General features: G+C 41.5%; 1 protein-coding gene across 3 annotated transcripts in view; it reads right to left on the bottom strand.

The window, feature by feature from the left end:
• The window catches only part of plxnb1b (plexin b1b), a 94,165-nt gene that overhangs the window by 58,117 nt on the left and 20,120 nt on the right, over positions 1 to 15,928 (bottom strand). For all 3 annotated transcript variants that reach the window (XM_056397574.1, XM_056397591.1, XM_056397582.1), the window contains exon 2: positions 7,879 to 7,949. The gene's annotated coding sequence lies outside the window, so the exon portion shown is untranslated. The remainder of the gene's footprint in view (positions 1 to 7,878; positions 7,950 to 15,928) is intronic.

Here is a 15,928-nt window from a genome sequence, read left to right as displayed (position 1 = left end):
CACACTAAAACATCTAATCACCATGTCAGGACAAACACAGTCATACTACAGCACTGCTCCAATTCCCAAATGTCTTTGTCAATTCTTCTGACACAATCTTCTCTGAGGGCCAACACACCACTGTCTTTACTCTTCAGTTTTTCATAATATCAACTTATTTAAAAAAAAACAAACAAACTATAAATTCACACAGATGCTGAGCCAAAACCTCAGCAACAAACAAGCAAATAATAATCAAAACAACAGAACCACAGCAGAGCAGCAACTTCCTCTTATTCATTCATTTGATTAACAAAAAGCAGAACATGACACCGGCCACGGTCCAGCTGAGAATACCACATTAGGACTCAATCCAAGATGTAGAGTCACATTTCATCCTGTGGTGTTTCTTGTTGTCTTTGGGGTTTTTTTCCTCACAGGTGCTTTGACAATTTTTCTTCCTTGAATTTAGACCAGTGGATGACAAAGATTCAACTGTTTTGTATGTAGGTGGATTGTTGAAGACATGAGCAGAGGTTGAGACTCCATGTGTTGCTGCAAGGGAAACACATGGATGACCCACTTTTTGTTCAACTTTTCACAGCCCCCCCCTCCACGGAATTCCAACATCAAAAGCAGCCCACCACCCATTAAAAGCACTCATCTGCACCTTAATATCTTTGAGGTCTGAAGCATCTCCAAGGAGGTGGAGGGCATTAGGGAGGGGGATATGGAACTAAATGGAAAAAAGGCTTCAGGCTCCTGAAAGGCCGAGTTGGTGAGTGAATATTCTGGATATGGTCGAGCAGTGATTGAGATTCTGCACCCTGCTCTGCTCGTCTGGGAAGCTCAAGATGAATGTAGGTGACTTTAAATTAAAAAGGAGGACACAATCAGTGAAATGAGTGACTGGCCTCTACTCTGCATCCCACTGTCTCCTTGGTCGAAGTCATGTGACGTTCAGGTGTAGTGTATGTGGCTCCAAAGACGAAAATGCAGTCAAAAAAAAAAAACAAAACAAGAGGACGGCTAAATGACATGATTTGATTATGTTGTTATGCTCGCCGTGAGTTTAAACTGCTTTGCTCCAGGAAAGTCACCTTGTCTGGTGCAGAGATAAGCGAGGTCCACTACGCCTGGCATTACATCACTTGTTTTTTTGTTTTTTTAACACTTTTGTATCCTGTCAAACGAACAGAGAAGAACCAAAAAAAAATAATAATCCAGACTTTTAAAAAACTCAATAGTTCCTAACTTTACTTCTGAACAGAGAAAGACAAGACTCTGAAACTCACCGCTCAGTGACTCTCTTTAACAGGATACCTGCTGACAAGATGGAGCCTGACTCTGATCTCATAAATAACAGTTTTGTCATCTGGAACATTTAGTCCCAGGGAACAAATGGTCTGCTAGTGATTTACAGATCATTGGGGAATGGATTATGATTAACAGTCACTTACTGACTTTCTGAGATGACCACTTCCTTCTGGCATATACACAACACACACACACATACACACACACACACACACACACACACACACACACACACAACACACACACACACACACACACACACACACACACACACACACACACCAAGTGATAATGGATAGACGACTGATAATGACAGACTTAAACACACTTGAACCCCCCCTTCCCCCTCCATAATCTGTCCAACTGCCCCCATGAGTGTCTGACAGCACTGACCTCACAGACACACAAACCCTCATCCACTGTGTTACTGCTTGGATGTACATATCTATTACTACAACACAGTGAAAGCTGTTCTAATTACTAACCTCAGTGAACGGGACCAAGACAATCACTTTCACTCACAATGGGTTTTTATGAAGACAACTGAGTTGTTTGCACTGTTCACTCTGACAGACACTGTTCATGCTGTTTATACTGTTGATACCGTGAATCAGGGCCGGACGATATGGCCAAAACTGTTAAAGCGATAAAATGTCAGTCGATGTCGATATTTATCACAATAAATGCCACATCGTTATTTCTTTCAGGTTTAAAGGCTGATTTTTAGTAGTAGAGATAGCAGTAGAGACAAAGGAAGCTTCAGCCCCACAATCCAAATCGTTTCTACCACAGGGAAAAAACTGAGCTGAAAAGAAAAACGGTCTATGAGCAGCTCTGGCACTGAGATAGGGGTTATTGTCTTTACTGTCGTCAGCTCCACTTTGTAGTGTCTGTTTCTTTTTCAGTAGACACAACTCATGGAGCTGCCCAGAGCTGTCTCAGGCTTATCACATTTCTCTATAATACCTTCTTTAGAGTCTTTATAGACAAAACACCCAAGCATACATGTACACATGGCAAAGAAGTAGTGAGGTAACCGAACAACAACATGCTAAAAAATACAGCGCCTAACAGAACGGACAGGCAGCGGATCAGCAGAGTTCTCTGATAAAGTCTGTGACTTCAGCTAATCTGTGGGCACAGTATGGGCTCATTTAAGCAGGTTTATTTGGTATCACTCCAGATTCCTTATCAAGTCAATGTTACTTAAGATGTCTGATACGCTTAAATGCACACTAATCTGTGTAGCCCCAATCTATCCTCCCAGCAGAGGCCTGTGCAGGGCAGGCTCCACCACAGGCCCTGACAGCTTGTGGTGCAAGCTGTGGCATATTGCACATGAACCAAACATGCGTTTAGAAAAAGCTGTTAAATCGTGTAGTTGTTGCACTAAAAAAGCATGTAACTGTACTGAAGCATGCAGCAAATAACTGACAAAACTAACAGACTGTGTGTTGCTTGGTGTGGTGAATTTGAGTACAAGGGATTGTTGGAATGGGCTGATGGGGTGGGGTGGTGCAGAAATGCAAAAACCACAGGAGGAAGGCTGGAGTGATTCTTAAAAATTAAATAGAAAAGACGCTGCAGTGTCAGAAAACATGATCCAGACTGTGCACAGACAAGAGTAGGTTAAAATATAGTGCTGGACCGCACATGGTCAATGTGCAAAACTGGTGAAACTTGTGGAACTGCTGTAAACAACTGACATCACGTCCTAATCTCCTCTCTCTGCTCACATATACAGCAATTTAATACAGATGAATTCACAATAAACATGTTCTCATTTTCAACAGAACAAGTTTGAGATAGTGACTGAAATGTTGCTCATTAAGACATGTCAACTTCCAAGTTACGCTTAAAATCCTGATTTTATAACCATGACATCACCAACCACATAAATCAAAAAGGCAAAGACAGTGCCAACAGTTTTCCACCATTGTATTTCCTCAAAAAGTGACTGGAGACTTTATTGACTTCATCTCCAGAACGTAACAGACTTTATTAGAGGCAGGTCTTTATGTCTAACTCCCTCTGTTTGATATGTAGAGTTGGTCATAACGGTATTTTAGTCGGAAGCCTCGTTTTAGGTCGCTCCCGTCTGTCATTTCAAATTTAAAGCTGTCTAGCGTTTCATCAGACAGAAACTCTTTATGTCTTAACAGGGTTTTTATTGCTGTGCTGCAGTAAGTGTATCATCATGGACAGCAGCCTCGGTGCTTTGCTCTCCCACTCAAGACTGTGGAGATGACAGTGGACTTCAGGAGGAGCCCCCCATCACCATACACAACAACACTGTGTCCAACACAGCACCTGTGCCAGCTCAGGAAGTTCAACCTGCCTCATGAGCTGCTGATCCACTTCTACACTGCAATAATCCAGTCTGCTCTCTGCACTTCTATCACCGTCTGGTTTGGTTCAGCAACCAAACAGGACAGGAACAGACTACAAGAGACAATCAAGACTGCAGAGAGGATCATTGGCGCTAAACTGCCCTCCTTCCTGGACTTATACACCTCCAGAGTGAGGAAACGGGCAGGAAACATCACCACAGATCCATCTCACCCTGGGCACAACCTGTTCCAACTTCTCCCGTCCGGGCGGCGCTACAGAACACTGTACGCCCGCACAACCAGACATAAGAACAGTTTCTTTCCACAAGCCATCACCCTGGCGAACACTTAAATCAATCATACAGGAACAATAACCTCTGACATCAGACATTGCACACTGAAATATAGCACATAATGTACATATACACTTATTCCCTGCCTGCATATTTATCTAGTATTTATTATTATTATTTATTATAGCCTTTGCACTACTTTCATTGCTCCTTTGCATTTCCTCACCCATCCAACACTCTTGTCTTGTTTTTAACTGTATATATATTTATATATGTATATTTATATGTATGTACCAAGCAGCAATGTAAAACCAGAGACAAATTCCTTGTATGTGTCCACATACTTGGCCAATAAAGCAGATTCTGATTCTCATTTCATTTCCAGTTGCTGGTGTTTCTGTTGTTTACATGCTATTCAGATCTGCTAGTTTGACTTCTCTCTCCTGCTCTCTCTGCTCAGTGTGTCTTATGTTTGGTTATTCCACTGCCTCCTTTAGTAATAATGATGCATGTAATGAAAATACTTTATTTGCCGAAATGGAGGCGAGGCTCAGTGTATTAGAAGCCCACGGTCTGCACCCATACACGCTCCATACAAAAGAAGTCTCTAAGTCTTGCAACAAATGTGCAACTGGAGGGTGTAAAAACCCGTAACAGAAACTATTTGCGCCAAATCATTCTGAAAGAGCAGCGGCCAATGGGGAAAGTGTACCTGAAAATGGGCCTAATGCAAATGTCTGGACAAGGTAGTATTGGGAGACAGCAGTTTCTGATATGATGTCACGCAGATTTCAATCTTTGTTGACATAATGACATTTTGTAAACAACCACACAGAAAGACAAACCGTGTGGATGCTCACACTGTGGCTAGATTCACTCAGAGAAAAATGTCGACAGGTGATACCAGAACAGCATAACTCTGATTGTTTTCAGGGGGAAATTCAGCAGTATTAAGAAAAGCTTACAGATGAGGCAAGCCACACCCATGTGGGTTCAAATTGTGGGTAACTGGAATCTCTGGCATGTTCAGGCAGTGTCAACAGAACATGAGCCAAATCTGAACTTGTCAGGTGATGTTGTAACGAAGTTCGTCTGCGCAGGGTCTCAACTGCGAGATCTAAACAGACAAACATGCAAATTCAGTTTTGTAAATATTATTTTATTTCATTTTTAAATTAATAAAAAACCATTCATAAAAATACGGCTATTGTGCAGTTACTATTCATGATGTATACTGTGACAGGGCTACATAAGCAGTTGATCCTGCAAATGAACCCGTAGTTGTTCTGTACATTTGTTTACACAATGTGAGTACAAATGAGAAACTGTTCCCAACCAGGTCCAACGGTGCAATATCACATCACTTCCCTAAAAACTTACTAACATGTATAAAAACCTTTTCATTTCTGCATCAGTTGCTCCAACATCTGGGAGGTGAAACATATATTTACCTGAATGACAAGCAACCCTGTGCCTCAGTCTGACAGAAACAGCACAGCTGCCATTTAGAGGTGAGGTGGAGTTGTCTGTCAATATGAGGAGTTAAGAGGTCACCCAGCAAGTGAGGAAGATAATAATGAGCCTCAAAAAAGCAAAGGTCTATGAGAGAGGAGGAGCTCTTTGTATTCCATTGTTTTGAATCACAGTTAAAAAAAAGGAAGAAAGAAACTGCGTTGCCTATTTTGGTGTGCATATGACAGTGCACATCAGTGTATTTAAAAACCCAGTGGCAGAACATCTGTGATGTAAACTGGTTCTGAAAGATACTGGGAGTCAGTGGAGTTTAGCTAAAACTGAAGTAATGTGCTCTTTCTTTCTTGTCTTGGTTTAAAGTCTTGCAGTACAGCTCTGCAATCAAATTTTTAATTGACTGCCTCAGAAGACAATGAATAATCTGATCTATTTGAGATAAAAGCATCAATACGTTTTTCAGCATCTTTAAGGAGGTAGAACCAGCCATACTTTGGCAACATTTTATTAACTGATAAAAAGCTGTTTTCGTATATGTGAGGTAAAATTTAACTCAGACTCTAAAATACTGCCCAGACTTGTTACTTCTACAACCATCTCTCCAGGATGTAGGCGGACATGTTTCCTTGTCAATGATCAAGAGAAGATTTCATGTCCGGAACCTCAGAGGATTCACCACAATATACAAACTCCTGGTAAACCTTCAAACTACAAAGGGCAGGAAGCAGTCTGGATAAAAGTTCTATGGACTGATGAAAAGGCAGAACTTCTATCAAAATGATGGACAGAGGAAAGTGTGAAGAAAAAAAAAGAACACCTGATCTCATCTATCAAACATGGTGCTGGGTCTGTTACGGTCTGGCATGTACGGCTGCCAGGGGAATTCAGACACTGGCATTTAATGATGATTTCACTCGTCGCTCCTGTCTGAGTTGATCCCCTGATCTCAATCTGGTTGAGCTGTATTCCACTTGCTGAAGTCCAGATTAGAATGCAGAGAGACCGCACAGCAAGCAGGAGCTAACAGCAGCTGCAGCAAAGACCTGGGAGAGCATCACCAAGGAAGATACAAAACATCTGGTGGCGTCTTCAGGCACCGTCACTGACCGCAACCGATTCTCTACAAAATATTAAATATGATGATTTTGAACCCCTAAACTTTGGTACAACTTGTGATCAGACAGTGGTGTTCCAGAGAGGAGGCAGCACGCAGAGAGCACAGAAACCTACGTTTTAACCGGCGGAAGTGATGCTCTGCACGGCTTCGCTGATGATTATTAGCATCAGAGTTTAGTGAATCCGTGTATTTTTCCAACCTCGGTGTGTGAACTCAGAGTCACTCACCACTTCACCCAAATCATGTTTCACAACACACATTAATCTTCACTGTGGAGCGTGGTTGTCTTAAGGGAGAGGAGCTCTAACACAAGCAGCCTGAGGTGAACAAAACACAGCAGAGTACAGTAATGAAAGGATTGGATTTTGAATTATTTTATCCAATACTGATGCATTAAAGTATCAGCCCCCATAAAGACTGCACAGTACTGCTGCTGTAAAGCTCAGAAAGTGATGCTCAATGACACTTCAGCAGTTGGATGGTATCTGCAACCACTCAGCACAGTCTGCCACCCTGCAATGGCCAAAGCTGAAAGATGGGTTATGTGCATTCTGCTTATTTGAAACAGCTGGCTGGATGCACGGTCCACAGAGAGAGGTTATGAGAAAACATAAACAGTTCACCCAACAACACCATCCACCTGAATCAACCACAACAGCTTCTTGGCCTCCCTCCTCTTTGTTTTATCCTCCAGCAAAGTCCCCCACACTACCCCAGCCTGGGAATAAATAGTCCTGGTTCCAATTTCACAATATAATCAAAACACTGGGCTTTGTGGGAGCGCCAAGAAGATAGGAGCCTGGCAGAGCAGTGGGACAGGGAGGAGGAGGACTTGGACAGAGAGGAGAATCAAGGAAGGGGGGATCAGGCGTTAGTTTATGTAACCAAGTTCAGCTGGAGGAAAAACACAATAATCCGTGGCCATGGCAAAAACAGTAAGAGCACAAGGGAGGAGGACTGACCGAGGGAAGGGAAATATGAAAACAAACAGATAAAAGTCACAGTGGGGAGGCCTCAGTTTGCACGGCCTGAGCTTCTGGTTTGGCGTGGGGAGGAGTAATTGGGAGCTGCCGCTGGCACTTTAAATAGCTACTGAGTGTGATGGGATGTGGTTTGCGGGGAAGTGGACTTGACACAGTATGAGGAGGAAACTCAAATCCCATGAGCTATTGTGTAATTCAGATGAACTGAAGTAAATAATTAAAAAGTTTGAGTGATCGCCCCGAGACACATCTGGTTAATCCGGTGTACAAAATCAGCAAAAAAAAAAAACATTCAGAATGATTATATGAGAACAAAAATGAGTTAGGACTGCCATATATAATGTTTCCTGGAAGCATTAGTATGAAAAGAGAGAAATGTAGTTTCCTACCTGTGAAAGTCTACTGCTCTTTTCCTGCCATTTCCAATGTTTCCATGGTTCCCATGAGGATTTGTCCGAACCTGAAGGAAGACAAGCAGTTCAGTCCACTGAGCTTACTTTTACAGCTTTCTCTGCTAAAAGCCAAAAGCATTACATAAAGTACAACACAAATGGCCTTTGAGGAACCATAATGTGGAAACAGATGATGATAGCGGGAGCCAGTGGCTGAAAAATTATCCCCGACAAAGTCAACTTAAGCCATTTGCAATGCCTGTCATGTTTTCTTAATATCTGCAACGCAAGTGAGGGCCTCCATTCTTCATACAAGGTGAGTATTGTTCACTACAACAACAAAGACCTTTCTGAACACTGAGAGGGAAGAGCCACCATAAAAGTCACCTTTTAAAAGCCAGACAGACGAACAGCTGCCACAGACCAGAGAGTCTGGCACAACTTTACACACACATCCTCACTGTGACATTGACAACACACACTCAAAGCTGAGGCCAGCAGACGGTTAGGAAATCATCAGAATTTAAAAACTTATGAAAAACTGGGAAGGAATCTCTGGAGTAAATGTGAAGTGTATTATATGGATAAATAAATATACAACCACACATTCAAACCAAATTGTTTGAAATTAGTGTAAAATCGATGTTACCACCCACCCTCTCTCCTGCTGATGATGCAGGCTGCAATCACTCCCTACTTTCATGTGTCAGACTCTGCCATCTCCACTGACCTCAAATCTTTACATCACGTTTACAGTCTACCAAAACTCAACACGATATCAAAAAACATGCACACAATTCATTTAAGATGGTGATTTGAGTGTTTAGAATAAATTTGATGTTTTACCTTTTATTTTTGTTACAACCAACTGCTGTCAGAAATTTGCCTTATTGTGCTCACAGTTAACAGGTCACACCAAACTAAACACCAAAAACAAAACCATACACATAAGAACAGAGATGTAAAAAATAAACTAAAACTAGAATCACCTCCTGGTGGTCCTCTGCCTCATCCACTCAGACTAGTTTCAGGTTACATCCCTGTTTATCAGTCAGATAAAATATGAAACATTTCTGTGAAGTTTTGTCATAATTGCTGTGTGAAGTCTTTGGTTATGGCTAAAACATATTTTGTGAGGTCACACTGACCTTTGAAGTTCTGTCAAGGCATTACTGAGAAATCACGTCCAGGAAAATGGGAGGGATGGACAGACAACCTGAAAACAATAACCTGCCGCCTCTGACTGTCACCAGCATGGAAAAAACAATATACCTTGAGTGCAGCAGGGCTGCATTAATAATAGTAAACATATTAAAAAATATATGCAAACCATAAATAATTACAAAGACAACCAACTAAAACCAAAATGTGCCTTAATGTGCCAGAGATTTACCGGTCAAGAGTCAAATAACCTCAGGGAGTGTTTTCTCAGGTTTAAAACAAGAGTTGTCTGGGCTGCTCCTCAGAGAGAGTGGAGATGCTGGAAAATTACTGAATTTCCTGAGCTTCCACAAAACATATCATCTAAGATAAGTCAACTTCCTTTCGGAGGGAATAACCACATCCAGCAGCAGCCTTGATCACAAAAACACAAGTCCAAATAGTACTTTTGAAAATAGACTGACCTTGGAATTGAGGTCATCAACACCTCGTCAACTTAGTAAAAGAGAAGTGAGAAGTGACTTGAAATTTAAAAGGAAAATCAAAAGGGAGGGAAAGTTACACATTTAACACACACAACTTAAAACTGCACATTCAAACTAAAAATTTCAGTGCGATGAGAACTAAAATGTGAATATGTATCGATTCTTTCAAACACAGCACACATCTAACCACCTGCGTTCTTGAACTGCTGCCTCACTTGAGTGACAAGCTTACAGCTGAGCCTGTTCCAGACCTCTGAATCCCAGCCAACATCTCTGAATGCTTTAGCAATTTGAAGTGAAACAATATGGAAATTCAGTCTGATAAACAGATAGGCAACAGATTGTTTTTTTTTTTTGTTGTGGCATTGTTACTGTGAGCCTTAGTTTTATCCTCATATTGTCCAGCTTTCAAATCCAAATGCTTGTACACATTACCTCTCTAATACACTTTGAATTCTGAATTGGGATCAAGATCAATTCAGGTTGAATATTTAATTTTTTTATGTTCAAACGGTAGCTCAAATTACAGGTACAGAGTAGCGGCCATAACCATTTACTACATTAAATACAATAAATGTTGAACACAATCACAATCTACTAAAGCACTGTGTGTATCACCAGACTCAGACAGATGAAATGAATCCAGATCCTTCTCAGATTTTGCGACCATAAATTCTCAGATAATTTATCATGTAATGCTCGTCATTCACCACAAGTATCCTGAAGCTGTAAAGGCTGTATGACCGCCATCCCACAGGAGATTCAAATGACACAGTCTAGAAATGCTGCCTGAACTTGGAAACCTGGTCAAACCTGGAGTTTTTCAAATCCCCCCTCAAGGTTGTAAAAAGCAGAGCAGCTTTAAGCTCTACAGGCCTCTGCTCCTACCTCTGCCCTATGGCCAGGATACGTTGGGGCTTGTTTTGTGTGAACACTCCCTCAGGTGAAAAGCTGGCACAGAAACAAGGCAATAACTGACTCATATATTTAGGAGTCGAAGTAGTGACGCTGCTGGACCCATATTGTTTTTGCTCTCTCTCTCTCTCGTTAACATCAATTTTACATAAATGCTCATAAATCAAAATTGGCTAAAGATATTGCTTGGTGCGTGCCTTCAGACGCTAGGCCCTAGCTTTGCTATGCAGTCTTATATACTGCCTCTAGGGGCAAAGACAAAAAGTCAAAATCTAAATGTTTCTATCTTGTAATTGGTTGAATGATTTCATACAAAATTCAGTTTGCATTATCTAAGGTCTGTCCTCAGTCCATGCTTAAATTTTAATAATGATTAATTAAAGTAGGTGTGGCCTATTACAAAATTGTCTAAATTTCTACACATTTCACCTTCGAAAATTCAAAAAAATATACATAAATCATGTATACGTCCTACAAAGTCTTTTCAGCACATCCACTGAATTGTGACAAAAGTATGTTTATACAGAAGTCTGTCACTTTTCAAATCAATTATCATCGATATCTCCACAAGTCTTCATTCAAATGCTCCCAAAATTGACACAGACATTCTCCAGATGGTAGATATCAAGTCTTTCAATTTGTACTGTATGTACACCATTTTCTTTTTTGCACGGTGTTGTCAAAGTCACCAAATATTTGATGATAATCCCAAAATCTGCAGAGTAATGTAGGATTTTTTTCAAGACTTTCACAACAAAATTTTGTTTGTTTTAGTGTTTAAGGTTAAACAGATGAAAATACACTGGTTTTACACATGTGATGTCATTGCCTCAACTTGTGAGAAGGTGTACACAGCTCATGGTTTCCCAGTCAGTACAGTGTCATACTTTGGAAACAATGTAGCTTATGGTATCCAAATTCTGCCTAGCCTGCTTGGACCCTGCTAATTGGTGCTTGCAGCTGTATTGTTCTTATTTAACTTTGACCCAGACTGAGGGTGAGGCCTGGAGCTGAGCTGCATGCAGACAAGTCTGAAGTTGTAAGCACAGAGAGCAGTTCGGTGGAACTGTGGGTAAGATTGATGGCTGATGGGATTGAAGTGACAGATACAGGAAGTATTGTAGTCTCTGCTCTAATGTGTGCTGCCCTAAATGAGTTTCCTTTTCAAGGATTTAAGTTGACCTCTATCACAAAGTGGTTCATCAAGTAGAGCCAACAGGCTGTATATGAGTTATCAGAGTCTACAGCACCTTCACTCTGAGAATTAGTGAAAATGTTCAACTTTCAGAGACAAGAAGAAGTGAAGCTGCGTCTCTCAGTCAATAGCTCTTTTTAACACAAGGCCAAATGAAGAAACCTTATGTAAGAACACTCACATTACATCAACCAAACGCACTCTCTCATGTTGAGGGGGCGACTTGAATCCGGATGCATTTAAGCCTTCATGGCTCCTTTGTGGCTATGAAAAAGGACTGTGCCAATTTCTGTCACACTTCCCTTTGTTAGGAAGTGTACAGTGACTCAACTAGTAACATGGCATGTTCGCTCACCCTTGCCAAAACCAGTGAGTCAACGGCCAAAAAAGGCAGTCAAACAGCCCCCCTCTGCTAACAAACTCTATAGGGAGGGACATCGCACCCAGGAGTCCTCTGAAACATGTCCACCGCTCCAAATACACAAGGACCTTTTGACAGCGCCGAGAGGGACCCAACTCAACTTAAATCAGGTCAGATTAACCTGGGAAAGAAAAATATCACTGCCACAGCTCAGTGGAGGCAGGGAGGCATATTTTCTACACATCTTTCAAAGCAACTAAATCTGTCACTTGTGAGAAAACAGACTTCAAACAGAGGCCATTTCCAGCTATTGTAAACTCCTAAAATTAGTGAGCTCTCCCTTGGCAATGGTAGCAGATTTTGGTACACATGATAGCACCATACTGTTATCCTTTTTTTCCCACTGGCTTCTTAATTTTGTCCATTCAGTGCAGCTGGTCCCAAACACGGGAAAAAAAACTTGGCTCTTCACAGAAGGAAATGACACAGCATCACCCAAACCAACAGTGCCACCATTTCTGAGGTTGTTAAGCTGTCTGTCTTAAGACAACCACTGACAGTGTGCCTTTGGCCAGAGCCGCTCTGTAATTAAATACCAGAAATTTCTGCTTTTTTCCCTCTGTGCCTTGGAAAATATACACAGGGTCTAAATACAACTCCTGCCCTGCCTTCTCAGGCTTGCTGGCACAGGGCTGATGCCATCCCGCTTCATTCCTACACCCACGTCTGGACCTTCCAGCTCAGAAAGAACAAAGGTTTTACCTAGGGCTGAAGTGCAATAACCAAATCGCAGGTGTTGCAATTTTTTTTTAATAAAAAAAAAGGTCAAATGTGTTACAACAGACCATAAACGAAGCATTGTGGTGCTACAGAGATGATCCCAGCCTACAAATCATATTCTCCAGACATAAAAGGAATAAGGTTTGGTACATACCTCAGCAAAAATCACATCATCATTTTTTTTTCCAGTGAAAATGAAATTCAAGAGGGACGTAGCCTCTGTGACATCACCCACAGCTTTCTGAAGAGCAGTTTTGAAGCATAGAGTGAGCTCTTCTGCAGTTGCCATCTTGGCAGTGTCTGGCTCCGCCCCTAACCCCCAGCTAATCCAAAAATGGACAAAGAGGCATGTGTGCAGCCAAGATTTCAGCGCATGCTGGTTTGTGTCAAGCATGCATACACTCACCCACCTGTCACTCAAAGAGGCCACACCCTATATTCTACATAACTTTAAGTCTAAATAAAATGTAAACAGGTGAGTTATATCAACAGGTGTCATGAAAGAGGAAATTAGCTGTATGGACAAAAACTGTTTTTGTACCAGGCTGTAAACATTTTAACATGGGAGCCTATGGGGATTGACTCACTGTTGGACCCAGAGCCAGAGTGGTCATAAGAGGAACTGCAGATTTTGCTACTTCAGTGTTGGCTTCATTTTTCAGCTCCGGAGGTTGCCAGTTTTACCAATAAATCACATCAGGAACAAGGCAGAGAAGGCAGCCGTGGTGTCAAACTAAATGTTAAATAGTGCTATTGTTGAATTTCTGAGTGCTACAAAATGCTGTAAATGTGGGACTCAGGATGCGAACCCCGGTCTCTGGCGTGACAGTCGTGCGCTTTGTATGCCTGTCTCAACACCTCCTGGTGACTCTATTGCCGTTGATAAATGTACTACTTCATTCATACAAAATGTGTTGCCTCTGCATGTCGAAAAATGAAAAGTGGGGCACCCAGTGCGTTATAAAGTGGAATGAAGGGGTCCTGACCAAGCATCTGTATGTGACGAGTTGGGAGTGAGAACTCGCAGAGTAGTGAGGATTTTACCACAAGAATTCCTTAAAGAACAACACTTGTGTTAATCATCTCTTCTATCTACTTATTATCTATACACACCACATTACACCTAATATCAATCTATGCTGAATTTAATGCCTCAATCACATATCATCGTGCACTGTTTCCTTCCCTACCTTAAATGCAATCAGGGGTTTAACAGTCTAAACAGGTCATGAAAAAAGCGTGTGGGGAGGGCGTTTTCAAAACCATCCGACCACCGGACAGTCTGGACAGAGCATAAGTCTTTAGCCACGCTAGCAGCACTGTGATCCTTTAACTTGACTATATTACTTTAGCGTGTTAGCATGCTAAATTAACTAATTAGCACTAACCACAAAGTACAGCTGATGGGAATGTTATTTTTTACCAGTATCTGGTCATAAACCAAAGTATTGGGCAAACTACACCATTGACTTGATGAACAGAAAGTTAAGGGATCACCAGAGTTATTACAATTCATCCAGTGAGGAATATGAATATCTAAATATAGCAAACAATCCAGTGCTTGTTGAGAAATTTTACTCAAAAGCACAAATGTAAACTCTCATGGTTGTCAGGGGAACACTTAGTCCAAAGGTTTTCAGGTTGTCTGTCCGTCGGTCCCATTCTCGTGGACACGAAATCTCAGTAACGCCTTGAAGAAATTTCTGTAAATTTGGTACAAACATACCCTTGGACACAAGGATGAACTGATTAGATTTTGGTGGTTAAAGGTCAAAGATCACAGTGACCTCACAAAACAGTGTTGGCCTTGTGAATGCAAAATCTTGAGAACTCTGCAAGGGTATCCCTTCATATTTGGCACAAAATTTCACACAAACGTTTAATATTTTCTATGACTCTGGATAAACAGGGATGTAACCAGAAACTAGTCTGAGTGGCAGAAGCAGACTACCACGAGGAGGTGATTCTAGTTTGGTCTGGGAACCTTGACTGTTTGTTCATTTCCTGTCACGTTGTTGGACCAAGGTGGTGGACCGACTCATACTGCCCTCCACCGAACTGCACCACTAATATGAAAAATAACATCTGAAATCCAGTGACTGTATAACACTGATGGCCCCTTCAGACTGACACAGTGATACAGGTTAATCTCACATTGATGAAGTAAAATGGGTCAATGCACATCATCTGACCTGGCTTTGCGACCCTCCTTCCCCCACTGGGCAACATTTGGCTTCGGTGAACAGGAATTATTATTGTAAATGGGATTTACTTTAATGTTAAAGAGATTTAAATGTCATTTGACCGACTTTCCAATTCCAACTTTCATTTCAAAGAGACAGGAAGAGAGAACCTGTTTGGTTGAGCTGCAGACACCAACTGTGGAAAGCTGTAACTTAACTGCATTTGTTACTTATGATTCAATTTTATGTAATTGTATGCTTTAGCAGAACTATAACTGCAGACTGGAGTCTCTGAACTGTGATGACAAGAGATTAACCTGCAACATTGGTCTCATTTGAATGATTCAAAAGGGGGCGGAATGCTTATCTCCTGTTTGAAGGTGGCATCAGTGGAAAAGGTCACACTGCCTTCGGCTCTGACCTCCACCACACTGTCTCATGGTTTTTCTCTCCCCAGGCTGAGCAGCCTGGTGTGTCCCAGCCACACCTGTCAAGCACTTTCACACATCTGCAGAGCCCAGAGAACAGCAGCCAGACAAATCTTCACCTGCAACACCAGAAGCTCTGTTGCAAAAATTCCTCATGCAAAGCAGAGCAGGGATTAATTGTGAAGTTGTTTTCATGCTTTCAGATGATGCTTGACAATCAATCGGATATGCAGTGGCTGGGCCAGAGGCCCAGGGGCAATCAATTAAGATATCTCCCAAAGCCACTATGCCACACCCATGAAACCTTCGGTAATTAGTTCAACAAGCCACAAACCCTCTGCAAAATCAGGATGAATCAGTTCAACTGACTGACTCAATTCAATAATAATCAAATAATCAAAATCAAATCTGATTTTACACTTGACACTTGACTTATTATGAATATAGTTCTCTCACATCCTCAAGTTAATTGGTCCTGAAACAGATGCCACAGATGTTGCTAAATAAAATTGAAAAAAAAAAAAAAAAAAAACACTTTT

Source organism: Seriola aureovittata, chromosome 2 (assembly GCF_021018895.1).
Source record: "Seriola aureovittata isolate HTS-2021-v1 ecotype China chromosome 2, ASM2101889v1, whole genome shotgun sequence".
Lineage (NCBI taxonomy): Eukaryota > Metazoa > Chordata > Actinopteri > Carangiformes > Carangidae > Seriola > Seriola aureovittata.
Note: the sequence above shows the minus strand (reverse complement) of the source record. Positions and strands in the feature narration are given on the sequence as shown.